We start from the raw sequence: 19,629 nt of genomic DNA, 5'->3' as shown, positions 1-19,629 counted from the left end.
GTCTCTTTCGAAAGGCAAACACAGCACCCAGCGTCGGCTTTGCACCGCATCAAAATCACTTCACATGCCTCAAAAGTTATGCCTATCACTGGCGTAAGCGCTAGACCCAAAAGACATTGCAAAGCATGGCTCCAAAATCCTGCCCAAAGACCTTTGCGCCAGCGCCACTACTTTGCGTGACGTCATGAAAATCGGACTCAGGGTGTGATGAAGTTGAAGGCAATTTGAAATCGTTCCTGTTCATTTCCATCAGTAGCAGTGTTACCAACTGGGTTTCAACTGGCAATTGGGACTCCCCTAAAACCCCCTGTGGCAGGGCAGAGGAAAAGCCCTGCACGTAATTAGAGGGGGCAGGCCAAAGCCCTGCTTGTAAATATATGTTTGTTAATTAAGCAGGGTGAATGTATTGTTATGATTTTAAATGTATTGGTTTATTATTATTTAAATGTATTGCAAGTACTGTAGTGTTTTATGTTTATTTAAATTTGTGTATTATTTTGTCTATTTAAAACAAGTACATTTTGTTAGTGTTTGGTTTAAATGTGGTCTTTGTAGCTCGTCTCTGCCAGACACTCGTGAGAATGTGGCTGGTGCCGTCTATTGAATTATTGTTTGAGTATTTGTAATTATTGTTAGATGGTCACTAGTATAAAAGCAAGCAGCTTTTGTGGTTCAGGGTGGGTGTTCAGCAAGGAGGAACTGTGCAAGAGAGAGCAAGAAACAAAACGAAACAAAGTAAAGAATAACAATTGCTACGTGTGCTGGAAGCACCAGCACGGTATTTGTTTATTTGTTTGGTGTCAGTGTGTTTGTGATTTGTTTTTGTTCAAATTTTTATTTTGTTCTGTGAGCGGTGTTTTTTTGTTTAAATATTTATTTTATTGCTGTGTAATAAAAATGGCACCACAGAGCGCTTTTCACCCGAGTATGTTTTCACCTGTGTTGTCTGTCAGCTGTCTGGTCTGGGGACGTCGTCACTGCTCAGCTATCTTGTCACACCCACCAAAATAGCAGGGAGTACTGTGTGTTTTAATTTTTTTAACCTAAACAGAACAACACAGTACATTTGTATTACAGTATGTGTCGCAGTAAATTTCAATCTGGTACAGTAGCAGACTGACAGAAAGAGTCTGGATTGGCAGCACTGTAGACAGTTCTGCATCTTGTAAAATTCTCTACTACAGAAAACCCAAGAAAAGTTAATACATTCCATCATAAAAAATCCCTTTATCAACCAGAGAAGTAATTTAATGTGTACATAAAATATATCAAAACCTAAGTTCTAAGTGTATTCTCTGACTTAGTATACATGGGTTGGGAAGAGGCTTCTTACAAATGCAATAAATCAGTTATTTTAGGTTGCTGGGATCACAAACATGACTAGCCCTGATAAGGGTTTCTAATATTTGTACAGCATTGGTTAATTTGTGCTCGCCTCGTTTCAATATTTAGCCTGTAAGAGTGCTTTCAGGAGGGATGACAAGGCATTTCCTCCACAAGGAGAAAAGGCATGCCAGTTGGAAGCAGGGATTTTACAGCACCAGCTAAACCCAATGTACCATTCTGTAGTCACTGAACTGCTCTGATCCCCAGATAATAGAAATCTAGGACACCAAGCTGAACAATAGAGAACACTGTGAAAGACGCTCAAATATATACTGTAAACACTCTGCGGTAAATCGACCTCGCTGTCATGAGAAAGAAAAAAAAAGCATGGCTTGACAGATATAGCAACATGTATTGTAATGGGAAACAGTAACCTATTAAAATTCAGGTCGTCTTCTTCACACTTAACAGTGTTTTGGGCTCAGTATACTAACTGCACATTAATCTATGTTCACTAGTATTGCAAATACAAACAGAATCCACAACTTACAAAATATTAAAATAACAACCATGGTATTCAAACCTGTGATTCCCAGAATCCGTTAATATTAATGTCGATTCTTTAGAACTTTAAAAAAAATTAAGCAGAATAGAAACTTTCTATTCAGCCAAAAAAATAAATGAAAATTACTAAAATGTACACATTTCATCTATATAATATTACATGTAGATGTATATTTTGTCTACAGAGTCTAAAATGGATTATTATCCTGATACTCAACCAAAAGCAACATTGGGTTACCATGCTAACAGGCACAGTTGGCCCAGTTAACGCCAGACCACATAGCATGTTAAACTGTAGTCTATTCAGACAACTGTGTGCATTCCCAGGAAAGCTGTTCAACAAATGTCCATTACAGTGCAGCACAGTATAACTGCTGCACATAAAAAAAGAAAAATCGATGTCTTAATAAATCCTGCAACCTCATTTTTTCTGCAATAACAGTTTCCTAATGCAAATCAAATCATGGCTCAACTAAAATTCTATTTTATTAAATAAAAGGAAGCCACATGTTTACTAATTAAATCAAATAGCAAGACAGAATAGAAAGTCTTTTATTTATGTTATAACAAAATTAAAACATAAAAAGAAATAAGAAAGAATTAACAGACACTCAGAATACTGTCAATTACAGCTAGTTTAATTTAACCCCTTTTGCATATTGTTTCAGTCTAGAATTTCAAAAATGAATCTTTCTTAAAGATAAAAAAAAGAAAGAATGGTTCTTTGGCCCAAAAACCCCTTCTTAGACAGGTTACTTTATGCTTATCTTATCTCTAAAAACTACAGCATGAGATCAAGTGCCTACTACTTCTGGTCTCATTTGGCAATTGTGATTCTAACCATCAGTCAGCTACAGTACCTGAAAATGACTTCATCAGTACATCTAGGCCAAGTTACCACGTGGGTGATATTGAACCCACAACCTCCCTATCAAAGGCACTTTTGCTAAACAAAAAATACTACAGTACATGTAAAGTCACTTTTGTAGTTGCCTTATGTTTCATAACCATTCCGTTTTTTTTTTTTATTTGCTCTTTTCCACTGTAAAATACATGTTCCCTGCCTTATAATCACAGTCCCAAGGTTACTGATACAAATGCATGATATATTCTTTCATGCATTTCTCAACAATAAGGACAACGCTCTGTACACAGATGTAATAAATAAATAAATATACATTGAAACAATGTTCTTTCCTAACAAAATGATCTGGAGATTTCAGGTAGGGAAAGGTTTATTTTAATAGACCATTTTTGGAATAACTACTGTACTGTAGCTTACTGACATGTTAAAAAAAATTATGTGTTTCATTATTTGATAATGGTTAGTTTACATGCAGTGAATTGTTTATCATTTTCTGGTAAAGTGCTTTGCCCTCTCCATCCCCAGCTTAATGATTCTCTACTCCAAACCATATCAGTGAAATTGGTTTAAATTTGTTTAGATCAGGGGTCGGCAACCTCAACGTAGCCAGGAGCCGCTGTGGCGGCCTGAAAAACGACGTGTGGGCCGCCACTACAAAACTGAACAATTTTTTAATTAATTAAAATTATCAATTATCAGGTTGTAATACCTACACAATACCAACAAACTTACAGAAACATTGGGCAAAGCATGGAGTACAATTATACTGTACTTATTAAAAATAAAAAAAATACCAGCAGTTTTCTTATTGTTAATAGATTGCGTTCTCGTCTTTGCCCTGCAAGCAAGGCACGTCTCTGTTTTTATTTTATTTTTATAATATAAATATTATTAGACATTTTTTGTTGTGCTTTGTTAGTAAGTACTTTATTAATTTATGTTGTATGTTTTAGCGCACAAGTTGCTGTGGCGCAGTGGCTAGAAAATAAATGACAGTTTTGAAGCTCCTTTCTGTTTCATAAAGTAAAAAAGCTTGTCTAACTTCTTGCTTATGGTCTAAGTTATTGTTTGTTAACCCTTTTGCAAGCAATTATTTGTCATGTATTTATATAATGCATTTATATAGGCATGGATGCTGCTAATAGGGAGTAGGCTTGTTATATGTGATTGTTATTTATTTATTTTAATTAGAGGTCAATTATTCGAACATTCGACATTTGTGGCACTGGTGTATTCGAATGTCTTATTATTCGAAATTCCCACCCTTAACACTTAATATAAGACAATTCAAGAAAACATGTTAAATACAAGCATTTAGTGAACATTAGACACTAACTAATATGACAAAGAACAAAATATACAATTCCTGGTACTTAAACAATCTTTATAAAAAACAGGAGCACTTAAGACATTTTAAATATTTGTTCATGACAAAAGTAGTGGCACCTTTACATTAAAACATCTATAAAATATTATAGAACTAATTAAATATATTCATTGATTTAAAACCATTACACTGTAATTAAGCTGCATTATAAAGTTAATAGGGGCAATAATTTCCAGCATCTGTTGAAGAAGAACATTTTGACAACACAGATGATGGTCAAGACAAAGGAGATTTTTTAGAAAAGTACTCGTACAAGGAAATGGCTACAGAACAGTATCAAAGAAATACGGAACTCCAAAATTCACAATCAGAGCAATAATCAAGAAGTACCACAGAACAAATTCAACTGAAACGCTTGAAAGAAGTGGCTGTCCAAAGAAAATTACAGTTACAGCAGGTAGGAGAATTGTTCAAGCAGCTAAAAAAAATCCAAAGATTAACAGCCAAGGACTTAAAGAAAGATTTAGAAGCATCAGGCATAATAGTGCATGAAAGAACTGTACAAAGGCACCTGAACACAAAAGAGTTGTTGTATGCTGGTAGTTCATAAAACAAAACATTTATAAAACAAACCATCTAAAATTTGCCAAAAAATATGAACTGGAATCTGATGCATTCTTTAACAAACTAATTAAACTTTTCCCCAAAAATGGACAGCAGTATTTTTGGAGAAAAAATTGTTTTCTTCTCAATGAAGAAAACTGTGTACCTACAGTTAACCTTGAGGTGGTTCGGTCATGATATGGGGTGTTTTAGCAGTTCAGGGACTGGAGAAATTCATGTTATTAAAGATTGAATGAATGCAGCCATGTATCAAATTCTTCTACAATGTACAATCATGGGGTTTCCATGTTTTTGTTTTAACTCGAGACATTTACACGAGAAAAATGTCTGGTGTAAAATGCTTTTTAGGATTTCCATTCGCTCAAGATATTTTACTCGAGTAAACCGGGCTTTTCACTCGACATCGTGCAAATGAATGGGAAAGGTGGGGGTTGATATGTAAATTAGCTATGCGTAACGTACTCGTGCTGTTTTTGAAGATTACTAGTGAAATTTTGTGAAAATGTGGTTTCCATGCGCAGAGACCTGCTACACGAGTGAATCTAAGTTGCTGTAATAAAGCAAAATACCTTGTGCCTGGCTGGTTAATGTGTTTTACTACTCTTGCCCAAATTGTTTTTCAAATGACATTAGTAGTGAAAACTGTTTCAACTAACGTATCTTACGACTCATTAATTAAAAATAAACTAAAGTTTACTACATGCTTTTCCTTAATCTGTTACCTTGAATTGTGGTATAATAAGCGTAGAGTGCCGATACTTTAGTCTGCGACTGTACCTCCCAGCAGACAATGGTAAGTGATGTGTTTACAATCAAACACAACAGCCTGTTCAGAAATACTTTAACACTATTTGTCTAAAACATAAATAAAAACAATTATAAAAAAGACAAACCACATCTCTAAAGCTTTCATACAATATTCCACCAAGAGGCTAATGCAGAATAGTGATAAACATCAGAGAAAATCAATGATTTGTTCTACCTGGAAGGAGCATTTCCCACATCTGTCTTAAACGCATTTCAACAAATATTAAGTCCACTGCCAAACAAACATCTGCAGACACAACTGACATCTCTTATGAAGGTGAAGATGTCAGGCTTTGTCAAGACATGTCTGTTCAGATCAGATACAGCCTTAGTGATACAACAGCACTATAGCGATGTCAGTGAAGGGAAAGTTAAAAAATGATTTTTAGGCAAACTGCCTGAAGATGTACCCATGGCTGGAGTTTAATAACGATAGTGGTCAAATGAGTTGTTCGGTCTGCAGTGTAGTTTGCTAACCACTGTTACAAAACCAGTACAAACAACCCGGCTTTGAAAAAAAAAAACTGAAATAGAACAGAGAGTGCTCTGCATCACAATGATGATCGAACAGCTGGATGTACATAATGTTAGATGTTTACATTTGAGAGACTTTATATAGTTTCACAGTTTTTAAAATTTACAGTTGCAAAGGATCTGCAGTATTGCTATGGTGCATTGCTGGACACTCGATTCAGGAAAAAAAAAAGCTATGCTGTTTTAAAGCATACACATTCTAACCCCTTTCGTGAAAGCACGTTTTACTAGTTAAAAAGCAGAACTACGTAAGGTAGTGAGAATGTATTGCACCAAAAAAAAAAAAAATGAAAACAGAAATCAATGCACTTCTGAAGGTTGTGTTTTGTTCATTATTATGTTATCTCTCCTACTCATTTCATAATGAAGGGGCGCTGCTACTTGAACCATGTCATAGCTACTTGCTCAGTTTTTGGTTTTTTTTGTGTGTAAGAATGTGAGCAAAACTAATAATGATCTACCTATTGTGTGTTAGCATTGGTGTTTTGGGGGGGGGGGGGGAATAACACAGAATTACAAAACAGCAATGGTCATTTAAATGAGATATAAATACGCAATTTATACACTGAAGAAATTAAATGGGTTAGAATGTGTATTGCAGTTTTATTTTCAAGTATTGGAATTTTAAGCCTGTTATGTCACAATTCAATTTAATTCCTTTCTGCAGTACTTGACAACTGTAAATTGACATTAATATTAATTATTAGGGGTCACCCAAGTGGCGCATCCAGTAAAGGAGCACGGTGTGGTGCAGGATGTGCCCTATAGTCTGGACGTAGCGAGTTCAAGTCCAGGCTATTCCTTTGCCGACCGAGGACGGCAGCTTCCAGGAGGCGGCGCCCATTCAGCTGAGCACCGCCCGGGGGGAAGGAGGGTGAAGTCGGCCAGGGTGTCCTCAGCTCACCATGCACCAGCGACCCCTGTAGTCCGGCCGGGCGACTGCGGGCTTGCATGTAAGCTGCCCGAGAGTTGCGTTGTCCTCCGACGCTGTAGCTCTTGGGTGGCTGCATGGTGAGTCCACAGTGTGAAAAACAAGCGGTCGGCTGACGGCACACACTTTGGAGGACAGCGTGTGTTCGTCTTCGCCCTCCCGAGTCAGCGCAGGGGTGGTAGCGGTGAGCTGAGCATAATAAAATAATTGGCCATTTCAAATTGGGAGAAAATAATAAAAATAACTGGCAAACGACTAAATTAATTTTATTTATATATATATATTATATATATATATATATATATATATATATATATATATTATCAGGGACGAATTGTTGTGTACCCATTGCTTACCTGAACATTAGGTAAATCCCAGAACACTTTGCTGCCGATTTAGACAACTCTTCCTCCTTCTTTCTTTTTAAACGTTTTTGATTTAGCACGGGGTTCACAGACCAAAAATCACAGTGACACTGACAGTGAATACGTGTGATCGAAAAATCCTGGAGGCGCAGTCATATTGAGCTCAGTCTAACATAACAACGTCTCTCCCTCTGTTTGCCCGTCATTAACCAATGATACAGTATGTCTTTCAAGTGGCTTAGTGCCATTTCAAGTATGTGAATGTTATTTTGTTGTGATACATTATGATTTTAAAATTATTAGCTTAGTTTACAATGTAGAATTTTGTTTCCATTTAAAATGTAAAATTTAGTGAATGGGAACTGATGTACAGCTGTTGCACTTGACATTGCATTCTATTCAGTGTTTTATGTATTCTGATTGTCTACTGAATAAAGTTTTAAAGCTAGTTTTCACTGCTTTTTTAAGTTAGTAAAAGGGGGCCAATGAAGGTGTGGGATCTAAGTATCTGCCATTGAGCCCATTAAAATAGGACTCATCAATACACAGGCATAAAATGTGACTCATTTATTTAATCTTTGATACATACATATTTACATTCAAAATTACTTTTTAGGCTGATAAAGATGAAGAAAATATGGATCAATAGCTAGCTTGAAATAACATGCTTGTGTTATAAGCAGAAATGCGGTCAGCAAAACCCTGGAGTGTAACAAAATAGTTTCTATGTTCTCTGTGACTCTAGGATTACAATGTGTAATGAGAACATGTACTATAGGAATATTTAAGTAAAGATATTAACATGTTATTGTGTTCCGCTGTTTAATACGTGAGCTGAATTATCAAAACTTTAACCCAAGCTGGTGTGTATACTTTCTTATATATATACAGCTCTGGAAAAAATTAAGAGACCACTGCAAAATTATCAGTTTCTCTGGTTTTACTATTTATAGGTATGTGTTTGGGTAAAATGAACATTTTTGTTTTATTCTATAAACTACTGACAACATTTCTCCCAAATTCCAAATAAAAATATTGTCATTTAGAGCATTTATTTGCAGACTGGTCAAAATAACAAAAAAGATGCAGTGTTGTCAGACCTCGAATAATGCAAAGAAAATAAGTTCATATTCATTTTTAAACAACACAATACTAATGTTTTAACTTAGGAAGAGTTCAGAAATCAATATTTGGTGGAATAACCCTGATTTTCAAGCACAGCTTTCATGCGTCTTGGCATGCTCTCCACCAGTCTTTCACATTGATGTTGGGTGGCTTTATGCCACTCCTGGCGCAAACATTCAAGCAGCTCGGCATTGTTTGATGGCTTGTGACCATCCATCTTCCTCTTGATCACATTCCAGAGGTTTTCAGTGGGGTTCAGGTCTGGAGATTGGGCTGGCCATGACAGGGTCTTGATCTGGTGGTCCTCCATCCACACCTTGATTGACCTGGCTGTGTGGCATGGAGCATTGTCCTGCTGGAAGAACCATTCCTCAGAGTTGGGGAACATTGTCAGAGCAGAAGGAAGCAAGTTTTCTTCCAGGACAACCTTGTACTTGGCTTGATTCATGCGTCCTTCACAAAGACAAATCTGCCCGATTCCAGCCTTGCTGAAGCACCCCCAGATGAGTCCAATTTTCAGCTTTGCCCAACACCTGGTCATCTAATGGTTAGACGGAGACCTGGAGAGGCCTACAAGCCACAGTGTCTCGCACCCACTGTGAAATGTGGTAGAGGATCGGTGATGATCTGGGGGTGCTTCAGCAAGGCTGGAATCGGGCAGCTTTGGCATGAATCAAGCCAAGTACAAGGTTGTCCTGGAAGAAAACTTGCTTCCTTCTGCTCTGACAATGTTCCCCAACTCTGAGGATTGGTTCTTCCAGCAGGACAATGCTCCATGCCACACAGCCAGGTCAATCAAGGTGTGGATGGAGGACCACCAGATCAAGACCCTGTCATGGCCAGCCCAATCTCCAGACCTGAACCCCACTGAAAACCTCTGGAATGTGATCAAGAGGAAGATGGATGGTCACAAGCCATCAAACAAAGCCGAGCTGCTTGAATTTTTGCGCCAGGAGTGGCATAAAGCCACCCAACATCAATGTGAAAGACTGGTGGAGAGCATGCCAAGACGCATGAAAGCTGTGCTTGAAAATCAGGGTTATTCCACCAAATATTGATTTCTGAACTCTTCCTAAGTTAAAACATTAGTATTGTGTTGTTTAAAAATGAATATGAACTAATTGTCTTTGCATTATTCGAGGTCTGACAACACTGCATCTTTTTTGTTATTTTGACCAGTTGTCATTTTCTGCAAATAAATGCTCTAAATGACAATATTTTTATTTAGAATTTGGGAGAAATGTTGTCAGTAGTTTACAGAATAAAACAAAAATGTTCATTTTACCCAAACACATACCTATAAATAGTAAAACCAGAGAAACTGATAATTTTGCAGTGGTCTCTTAATTTTTTCTAGAGCTGTAGATAGATAGATAGATAGATAGATAGATAGATAGATAGATAGATAGATAGATATTTAAAAATACATGTTAGGTTTTTTTAATGCTTCATATATTTCCACTGCATCTCTACAAAAAAAGCAAATCACAATATTTACAATAGTTCACCAAAAGTTTGCTATTACTACACCATAAATATTTGCCAGATCACCACATGTTTGCAGCAAACTTGTGGAAAACTTGCCGCTACAGTTTGCCAGAAGGTCTATATTTTGGCAAGGGTGAAGATTGACAAATATGTTTATAATGACAGAAATGAAGTGCTTATATATGAGATTATCTGTACAATATTTTATTATTTTTAAATACAATATAGACTGTAAATCTCAAGTTTATGTATTTATCTTTTACTGACAGTAGTGCAAAAAAAAGCCATCCGGGTATGAAACCAGGATCACCCTGCTGCAGCAGTGTTCATGTTAGCCATCATGAGACAAGATGTTAGATGAGGAAAAATAGCTGTAAAATGTTGCACACTTTTTTTTTTTTTTAAGTATATAATAGAAATAAACAAAAGAAAAAAACATTTTGTCATATTATACACTGCAAGAGTCCTGCAACATTGTTCAAATAAATAGCGGGAGCTGAGTTGTGGTTTGCTGCAGCAGAAGGTAGGATAACGTCTATACATGCAAGGGTGCAAGAATCAAAATAACATTGTTTTTGTTAAATGTAAATGTTATCTGTACAATGCGTTCTGTTCCGTACATATAAAATGAAAGGCAGTTTAATCCCATTAGATTCTATAGTGGGGCCCCAACCTTCACCCCCAAAAAGCTTTTCATAATCATACAGTAGCCCCTCGCTAAACCGGACATTTGTCTGACATAAGGAGGTGTTGGGTTTAAAAACAATACAAGAAAATTGCACACACATATTTATAGTGCCCAATGCATTTTAAAAGTAAATCATTGCAATGAAATAACACTAATGTGTTTTGGGTTCGCTGCACATTACATTACGGCTCTTAAAACAGGCACAATCCTTTAGTACATCTAGCCCTTAGTATGTTACTTAAATTTACTAGTAAATGTGTTCCAAACTGCACTGAAAGGAACATTTCCATAAAGTATGGTATACATTTGTTGAGCTGAGGTGAGTCACAGGGAATCTTTTGTGTATCTTGAAGAATTCAGTGAACACGTCAAGCTACAAGGCTAGATCCGCCCGTTAATCACTAATTGACTGATTGTGTTCACTGTTAAATAAAAACCAAAATCCTACAAGTTATATTCTACTTTGTTGTGTGTTTTGTGCAACGGGGAAGGGGGCAAGTAGATTTTTAAGAAGGACAAGTAGATTTTTCTAGCATTTTGACCCTTGTACAACAGTTTTTTTTAAAAAATTGCACACCCCTGTAGTGTGTCCTTAAACACAAATTAGGCCTATATTTAAATGTTCTTATGCTCATGCTTTTAATTATGGTCATTAATTTCACTGTAAAAGACCCTGCTCATGTTCAGTCAGTCACCATTGTCAATGCAGGCATTTCCTCTGCCTTGTATGATTATACATTAACAAGCAAAAATGAATACAGAACAAGATATTTGATTAAAGTTGACATAAACTAGAGTACAGCCTGCCAGTATTCAGCCTTCCAGGCACATGCAGACATCTATATTTCTCTGTGCAGTATGGGCTATATAGATAATAGGTGGCATGTTTTCTTAGAAGCCCACTGATGTAACTTAAAAAAAAAGGATGGTGAGTAAGTAGATCTTTTCTTCAATCAGTTGTTAGGTTTATTGAAATATGCAGGAGTCTGGTCCCAGGTACAGGACAAACAGAATACTCGTTCTTACAATTTTTGCATGACATTAAATACCCTTCTGTATAGATGGTCCACCTCCTCTTTCTCTGACACTTAACCAATAGCAAAGGTACAACACATTATTCTGTTACCATATTATTATTATTATTATTATTTATTTCTTAGCAGACGCCCTTATCCAGGGCGACTTACAATTGTTACAAGATATCACATTATTTCACATTATACAGATATCACATTATTTTACATACAATTACCCATTTATACAGTTGGGTTTTTATTGGAGCAAACTAGGTAAAGTACCTTGCTCAAGGGTACAGCAGCAGTGTCCCCACCTGGGATTGAACCCACAACCCTCCGGTCAAGAGTCCAGAGCCCTAACCACTACTCCACACTGCTGCCCATATATTTAATTTAGTGGGTGCGTGTGTGTGTGTGTGTCTGTGTGTGTAGTCTAGTGTGACGACCTCTGAACTCAGTGCATTCTTCAGACCCCTGGTGGTTCCCCAAAAGGTCCATACATCTAGTTTTTGTCATCTTCCTTGTTCATATCTCTCTGTTTTGCCTGAGACCCTTTGAGTCCAGTGGCATTATCTCTTATTCTCCCTGTGAACCTTTGGGTCCAACAGCAGTCCCTCCTTTATGCTTTGTATTCCAAAAGTCTTGTTAGCTTGCAGTCAATGTTGGACAAGAAGCTTGTAGACGCAAGGTCTCTTATCAATTGTTAGCAGTACGTGCAATTTGAACCAAACAGTCTGCTATCTGCAATATTAGTCTCTTTTCAGAAAAGAACACCAGTATAGCTCTGCCAGTCCACATGCGTAGCAAACTGCTAATCAATTCTCGATCCATGTTTTCCAACACCCACTCTCAACAATACTGGCACTGGCTTGCAGCTAAATAAGCATCTTTAACACACCAAGAGAGATCAAAGGGACAGAGTGTGGGAGCCGCTGTACAATGAATTGCACCTCAGGTGGTTCAATGGAGACTGCACTTTTGGGACATACAATAAATACAGTAGGTGAGAGCGTGACATTGCTATTCATAATGTAAGGGCACTCTATCTCTGCGCACCCAAGTAAAATCACACACACACAAACTCTATGTTAAATTGATCTACTTGTCAAAAACATAATATGCAACTGTTTAAAACAACTGAAAAAATAAAGCCAGGACAATCTTCAAAAGAAAATGTTTTCCCCTGCTGACAATGGAGTTGGTGTCATAACATAAGCACACTATACTTATAGTTCTAGGCTTGTCCATACTGTAGTCATGTAGAACTCTGTTTAGAATAAATGAAACTGGCCCTTTGACCCATCAATGAAAAAAAATACATCTTCAGGTGAGAGACAATTTTCAGTACAAATTGTGCATCCTACAGTTGCTGAAACATGTCACTTCCCCCAAGGACTTTGCATTCTCCCTATAAATAAAATAAGTTTACTATAAAAGCTATAAAAATGCACTGCTGTGCAATATGATAAAAGCTTAGCAAAGTGTACTAACACAAAGTAAAAGCACAAGCATGGTAAACTGCAGACGATAAAAACAAAAACAAAAAAGATAAATCATGGTAGCCTCAAAATGCATTATTCATGGGATTGCCCTAATGTACAATACGGATGTGCTTTTGGTACATTTTTATGAACGTTTAAACACTTTGCAATGTCAGCGTTTAAAATGTTTAAACCATATATACATACACACACACACTCTTTATATTACATTCTGATACTGACAGCCCTGGTTAGTATTTTTTAAGCAAATAAATCCTAAATAAGCAAATAACGTTTTAACATCACAAAGACTTCACTACAAAGTAAAGTTGCTAGTGGAGAGATAACTACATACATACATATTATTGAACACATTTTGGATAGTATAATATTTTTAGAACTTTGCCCAAAATTATATGGTTTATAAAATTAAAGAGACATCACCCACTGTACAGCGCTAATGCAAAATGGCTACAGGAAAGCGAAATCGAGTTGTGCTAACAATTGGAAAAAAGTTTCACCTCTGGAAAAGGTAATTACCAGCGATAAAATAGCACAATATTTTGAAATTTTAAAAGAGCACTGTGACTGATATTAAAAAGTCTGCCTCAGAGATTTAAAAGTTTGCGGTCTTTGGTAGTAGGGGTGGGATTTTTGAGATCTATTGTTGTTCAAGACGAGTACTTGAGCATTGCAATTTCTGAGTACTCGAATCAAACGCCACTCTCCTCTACATACTGTACTAGTGTACATAAACCTCCCAAAAATTGCCACAAGTCCTATTTTAAATGTCAAACTAACACACAATCAAGTAATATATTAAGTGATTAACATAATGTTTGCCTTCTTGTGCAGTTAATTGTATATGGTCAAGTAATACTAACATACATGCCAACAGTCCATGGTTGTGATTTCCTAGCAAATGTACCACGTCCCGATGCACAGGAAGAAAGTCCCGATGCTTACACATGGAAAAAAATGTATTTATTCTGCACAGTAGAGCTAGTGAAAACCACACGCTGTGCTCTTGGTGCGGCTGACACAGCTGCTGATCACTTACCGGTATACAAAGGTATGAACGCTTCATTGTGTCAATGTTTACTGCCATGCTGGTCGTGAGGGGTTACGTCTATTATTATATGATAGAGTGTTTTTTGGGTATGATCCCTCCCATGTGTATGATGCGTATAACACCCCCCTGGGGACGAGTGTCCCGCTGAACAGTTTACAAATGTTGGCAAGTATGTACTAAATAACATGAAGTATTCAAATTCACGGATCCATACAACTTTACATTACATTGTAAAAAGAGATGCCTGGCCTACCTGTTTGAAGTGTGTCTCAGGGGTGTCTCCTTTACTTTAGTGCAGTAGTTCCAACATACAAATAAAAATTGTACTAAACATAAACGTCTGTTCGGTCCAAAAGCTTACAGAACAATTTCAAGTGAAAAAAGCCTTCCACCTATGGGAAGATTGGGGAATGGGGTCCATGAGTCTGTGGTAATTGCAACTTTTTCTTCCATTGAAAGTTTTGTATGAACAGCTGCAACACGATTATCTAAGTTTTTTCCAGCTTCGCTGTTATTATTTTATGGGTCAGCACAATAGTGGGATCATCTTACATCGATTTAAAAACTGCAGCATTCACAATTCACACGCACTGCCCTCATAGGGGATAACGTGATCACGCCCTGTTCGGATAAAACTATAGCAAATGTTATTGCCATCAGTAGTTCCACCCACAATAATTCTGAATGTTTTCATTTCAAATTGTGAAGCATTGAACTTGTGTTTTGGTGGTATGGCAATTTTGTTTGGCAAAATTATTTACATACCATGGTTTTCTCGTTCCTCAAAATACTTCCAAAAGTGGCTTCCTTTGTTTAGGGATGCCATTTTAAATATAGAACAAACTCAGAAAAAACACCTGTCATTAACATTATTACCCTGCCATGGAAATGATACCATACCACACCTACTACAGACACGAACACACACAGTGCACCAATGAAGCGCCAGATCGACCAAGAATAAAACCCGCCCCAGTGTCAATCTTTCTGTTGCACCAATTAGAAAAGCTACTTGGCTGGGGCTTCCGAGTGGGAATACAGTAAAGGCGCTCCACGTGGAGTGCAGGATGCGCCCTATAGTCTGAACGTCGCAAGTTTGAGTCCAGGCTATTCCTTTGCCGACCGAGTACGGGAGGGAGGGAGGGTTAGGTGTCCTCGGCTCACCGTGCACCAGTGACCCCTGTAATCTGGCCGGGCACCTGCAGGCTTGCCTGTAGCTGCCCGAGAGCTGCGTTGTCCTCCAACGCTGCAGCTCTTGGGTGACTGCATGGTGAGTCCGCAGTGTGAAAAAAAGCGGTCGGCTGACGGCACATGCGTCGGAGGACAGCTGAACCTAAAAATAATTGGCCATTCCAAATTGGTAGAAAATAATAAAAAAATAATTGGCAACGACAGACTACTGATGATAAATTACTAAAATTCATCCATAAAAAAACATGCGTTTGGTGACATTTGTCATGTGACCGGTTATGCCTCTAGCATATTATTAAATGTTTAATCACTTCTTTAGAGTTTATACGGTTAAATGTTTAAAATTCCCATCCCTACATATTAACAGGACAGAATAAAGCAATATTACTATGAATTGTAATTTACTGAACACAAGCAGGCTTTACTTCAAAATCTGTGACTGTTCTGAAACTGACAAATGTATAGGCAAGTCAAATATAAAACCATAATATCCCTCACCACACCTTGTAAGTTACAACATATTGTCTATTCAATAAAATGTCCACTCATTAACACGTGGGGTTTACCTGTGTGCACCTCCTACAGGAAAAGCAGCCTACTCTGGTGGTACTGGCTGGCTAAAAACACAAATGTATAAACAGAGACCTCGTTGTTGTTTATATCCAGTTAATGTGGAAAATAAATATTCTACTACTCCCGCGGTTAAAGAAAGGGGTTTATTACCAGGAGGTTCCAGGTTCAAGCCCAGCTCAGCCACCGACTCACTGTGTGTGAGCAAGTCACTTAACCACCTCGTGCTCTGTCCTTTGGATGAGAAGTCAAACCGAGGTCCTGTTGTAAGTGACTCTGCAGCAGTTGTGATGCATACATCTGTAGTTCACCATCAAGTCTCTAAGTCTCTTTGGTAAAAGCGTTTGTTAAATAACTACATAACAATCATATCTTCAAAAAAAAGGTGCATTGCTGCAGACGCCTGGAAAATCACTTTAAATACCAAAAATCCGCATAAATATGTTAATTTATTCATTTAAATACTTATTTTCAATTAAGATAATACCCGACATAACACGTACTACTGCATCACAGCTCTTCCCGTCTGGATGTCTACTACAAATGTGTACCTCAATGAAAGCAACGCTGCAACTGGGTGAGTATTTGGCAGGAAGCCTGGCCAGAGTCAAGTAAGGCGCAGGCGCACTGCGGTCACCATTCAGCTGTATGTATGGTGCACTATTTGGCAGTGGCAGCGGCTACAGCAGCAGGTCCCCCTGGATCTGTATACAACAACCAGCAGCTGCAGTAACAACTAACAAAACACACGCAAATGCACGCACCTCAATAATTGGTTTGCTGTTCCTGACAAGTTAGATCGCTACACAGAATGTCAAAACAATTTTATTGACCGATTCTTGTTTCCCGACCCATTGAGCATCCCTTACGCTTAGTCTATTAAGTTTCATGTACCACATTAACCATATTATACTGTAGAGATCGATTTAAATACTGTCAATTAAACACCTAATCATTAATGTCCAGTCTGCGCTATTCACTGTATATACATACATTTGATTAATTTAGGTTTAGCGCAGACTGCGCCCTGCCAAAAATGGTACACAGTACTCTTGTCTCTATGGGAAGAATAACAGTTATTTATTTTAAGATTTTAAAGATTTTAAAGATTCTCGATCCTATAAATAATCTGCGTTTGAAATCTCTTGCGTTTGTTCTGTGGCCATAATGTGAAGCTTCAACTGGGCTAAACGAGTTCCACTTCCACATAATAAGCGTTATCCCTGTGACATATTGAGTTTATTAGCATAGTTTAATAACATGATCATTGATAGCACCAGAAAGGCCCACTGGCTGTACTAGTGTAAAGCTTATCTCCCAGGTGCATTTCCAAGTAGTGCCATGACTATTTCAACAGGGAGATCTGCATTAATTATCTGCATATTATTAATATTCCACATGAGATATGTTTATGCTAAAGATTTTTTATGTTGTACAAAAATACATCTCTTACCTGTTCATCAGAAGAACTATTGCAGCAAATAAACCTTTGATACTGCCCCTGTATGCAGCTCCACCATCTTCCCCTCTTTCAGCTGTCAGTCTGTGTGCGCTCGCGGCCCCTCCTTCCAGTGACATCAGAAGGGATTACAAACAATGCGAAAATAATCTTAAAAACAGGCGAAATTGCATTGCTCCAAATGCGAGGATTCCAGGTGTTTGCGTGGGCTTTTCTTTAACAAATCGCAGTTTGGTATATATAATACGAATGATTTTGTATAATAACTTCTCAAAACAGTAAACTGCGATTTGGTTCTGTAGCTGCTGATTAGAGTTCACCAAACCAGGGTTCTTTATTCTTCAAAAATAGGATAGAGTGAGGATACATTCTTTACTGTATGTCCTTGTGTTGATTTACCTTTGTTCAACCCAGGTGTATGAATGTGCAATTCATTTATTTAACAAAGCAAGCAATTAGCAATATCACCCATTCTCTTTGTTATTGGAATACAAACATTGCATTTTAATTTTAGCATCCTTTGCTAGATGGCTATAAAATCCGAGCATCCTCTTGAGATCACCCAGTTTGTTAGATTATGATACAATTATTTAACTGTTCAATACTTTGTGTTAAAATGCAAATGTGTTGCTTTTTAATGTTTATATACCCTAGTTACATTGTATTGCTATTAATACATAGAAAATAGCAACAAAATGACAAAACTGCATACAAATACAAAAAAGAGTTATCTTTAACCAGTTGTTTGTGTTATTTCACACTGTAAATACCCTGACATGTAATTTAAATGTAATACTAGGGTTCGTTGTGAGTTAACATATGGATGTGTCTGCATATATCCATAGTTATTTTGAGTGATCATATGATGAAAAATGGTAAACCCTCCAGTAAAACTATGATTGGGACTGGTTCAGAGTTGTTTTTAAACATTTGTGTTTATTAGATACTGTAGCTGTAGTCATCTATACAGAAAAAAAGACAACTCAAAACTCTTTAATCAAAGAGCAGAGCATTTTTCAAGCTTGTTTGGTGGGGAAATCAAATTATCATGTGCATGTACAGTAACTAGCATTTGTGTATGACTATTGTCTCACAAGTGAGCCCTGATTTCTTATTATCATTAACAGCTGTAGGCGGGTTTGTTAAAGACAGCAGCATTATCCTAACAATTGATATTAGATGTAATATCTTGTGTTGAAGATATTTTGTTTCTTTAATTAGTTATATTCATACAAACTATAAACCACTCACTGGTGGTATATGTAGTAAAAGAAAAGAAGAATACAATTATATAACAAATGTTTCGGTGAATGTCTTCATCAGTATTATTGAGGTAAAACAAGAAGAATGTAGTAACATTAAAAGGAGCTGTGGCAATGTGCCCCGCCCCTGTGTGCATATTATGTGTTATATGTTGTATGTTGCGTGTGTTAATGTTGGTGTATAGTCATTGGTACACGGGATATAAACGGGTCTGTGTTTCACGTGTATTTAAAAAGTGTAGATTTGTATTTAGGCACGAGGGCACAAATCACTTCACGTGCTCGTTAAATGTAATATGTAAGCACGGGGTTGCACAGAATTAATTCACGTGCCGGGATTCAAGTGAATAATTAATTAGTAATTGAATCCCAGCACAACAGTATATATAGACACATTTTCTTTCACTCGTGGTTGGGTGTTCAGTGAGTGGAGAACGGGATTGGAGACGGAGGTAATAATAATAATAATAATAATAATAATAATAATAATAATAATAATAGTTAAAATCTGCTCACCGTGTTTGTCTGTCTAGTCCGTTTTGTTTGTCTTTTTTTGTTTTGGCGTATAGTGCCGTGTCCTGTTTTGTGTTCCAACCTTTTATTTTCTGTTCTGTTTATTAAATGCTGAGCGAAAGCATTCGCTCAGCTCCACCAAACCACACCTCTCTGTCTGTTTATTTCCTGCTTCTGGTCTGACGCCACCCACTCCGGCCGTCTTTGTGACACGTGGTGTCAGAAGTAGGATAACAGCGCCTCTAAGCGTCAGACCAGGAGAGGGGGTTTTGTGTTTAAAAAAAAAAAAAAAAACACAGGACTGTTTAAAAAAAAAAAAAAGTGAAAATGGAAGGCTGGAGAGACGGCTGCTGGGACCTGGAGGAACTCCTCGGGGGCCTCGAGGACCAAGGCTGGTGCATGGCCTGTGGGGTCTACGGAC

At 37.4% G+C, this 19,629-nt stretch overlaps 1 protein-coding gene across 3 annotated transcripts in view; it reads right to left on the bottom strand.

Moving 5' to 3' along the window:
* The window catches only part of LOC117409388 (amyloid-beta A4 precursor protein-binding family A member 1-like), an 86,182-nt gene extending 68,647 nt beyond the window's left edge, over positions 1-17,535 (bottom strand). For 2 of the 3 annotated variants that reach the window (XM_058996591.1, XM_058996599.1), the window contains exon 1: positions 16,128-16,533. The gene's annotated coding sequence lies outside the window, so the exon portion shown is untranslated. Of the gene's footprint in view, positions 1-16,127; positions 16,534-17,427 lie in introns of those variants that run through there. The other variant, XM_058996596.1, reaches the window with a different exon arrangement.
* Positions 17,536-19,629: the final 2,094 nt, after the last annotated feature.

Source organism: Acipenser ruthenus, chromosome 2 (genome assembly GCF_902713425.1).
Source record: "Acipenser ruthenus chromosome 2, fAciRut3.2 maternal haplotype, whole genome shotgun sequence".
Taxonomy (NCBI): Eukaryota; Metazoa; Chordata; class Actinopteri; order Acipenseriformes; family Acipenseridae; genus Acipenser; species Acipenser ruthenus.
Note: the sequence above shows the minus strand (reverse complement) of the source record. Positions and strands in the feature narration are given on the sequence as shown.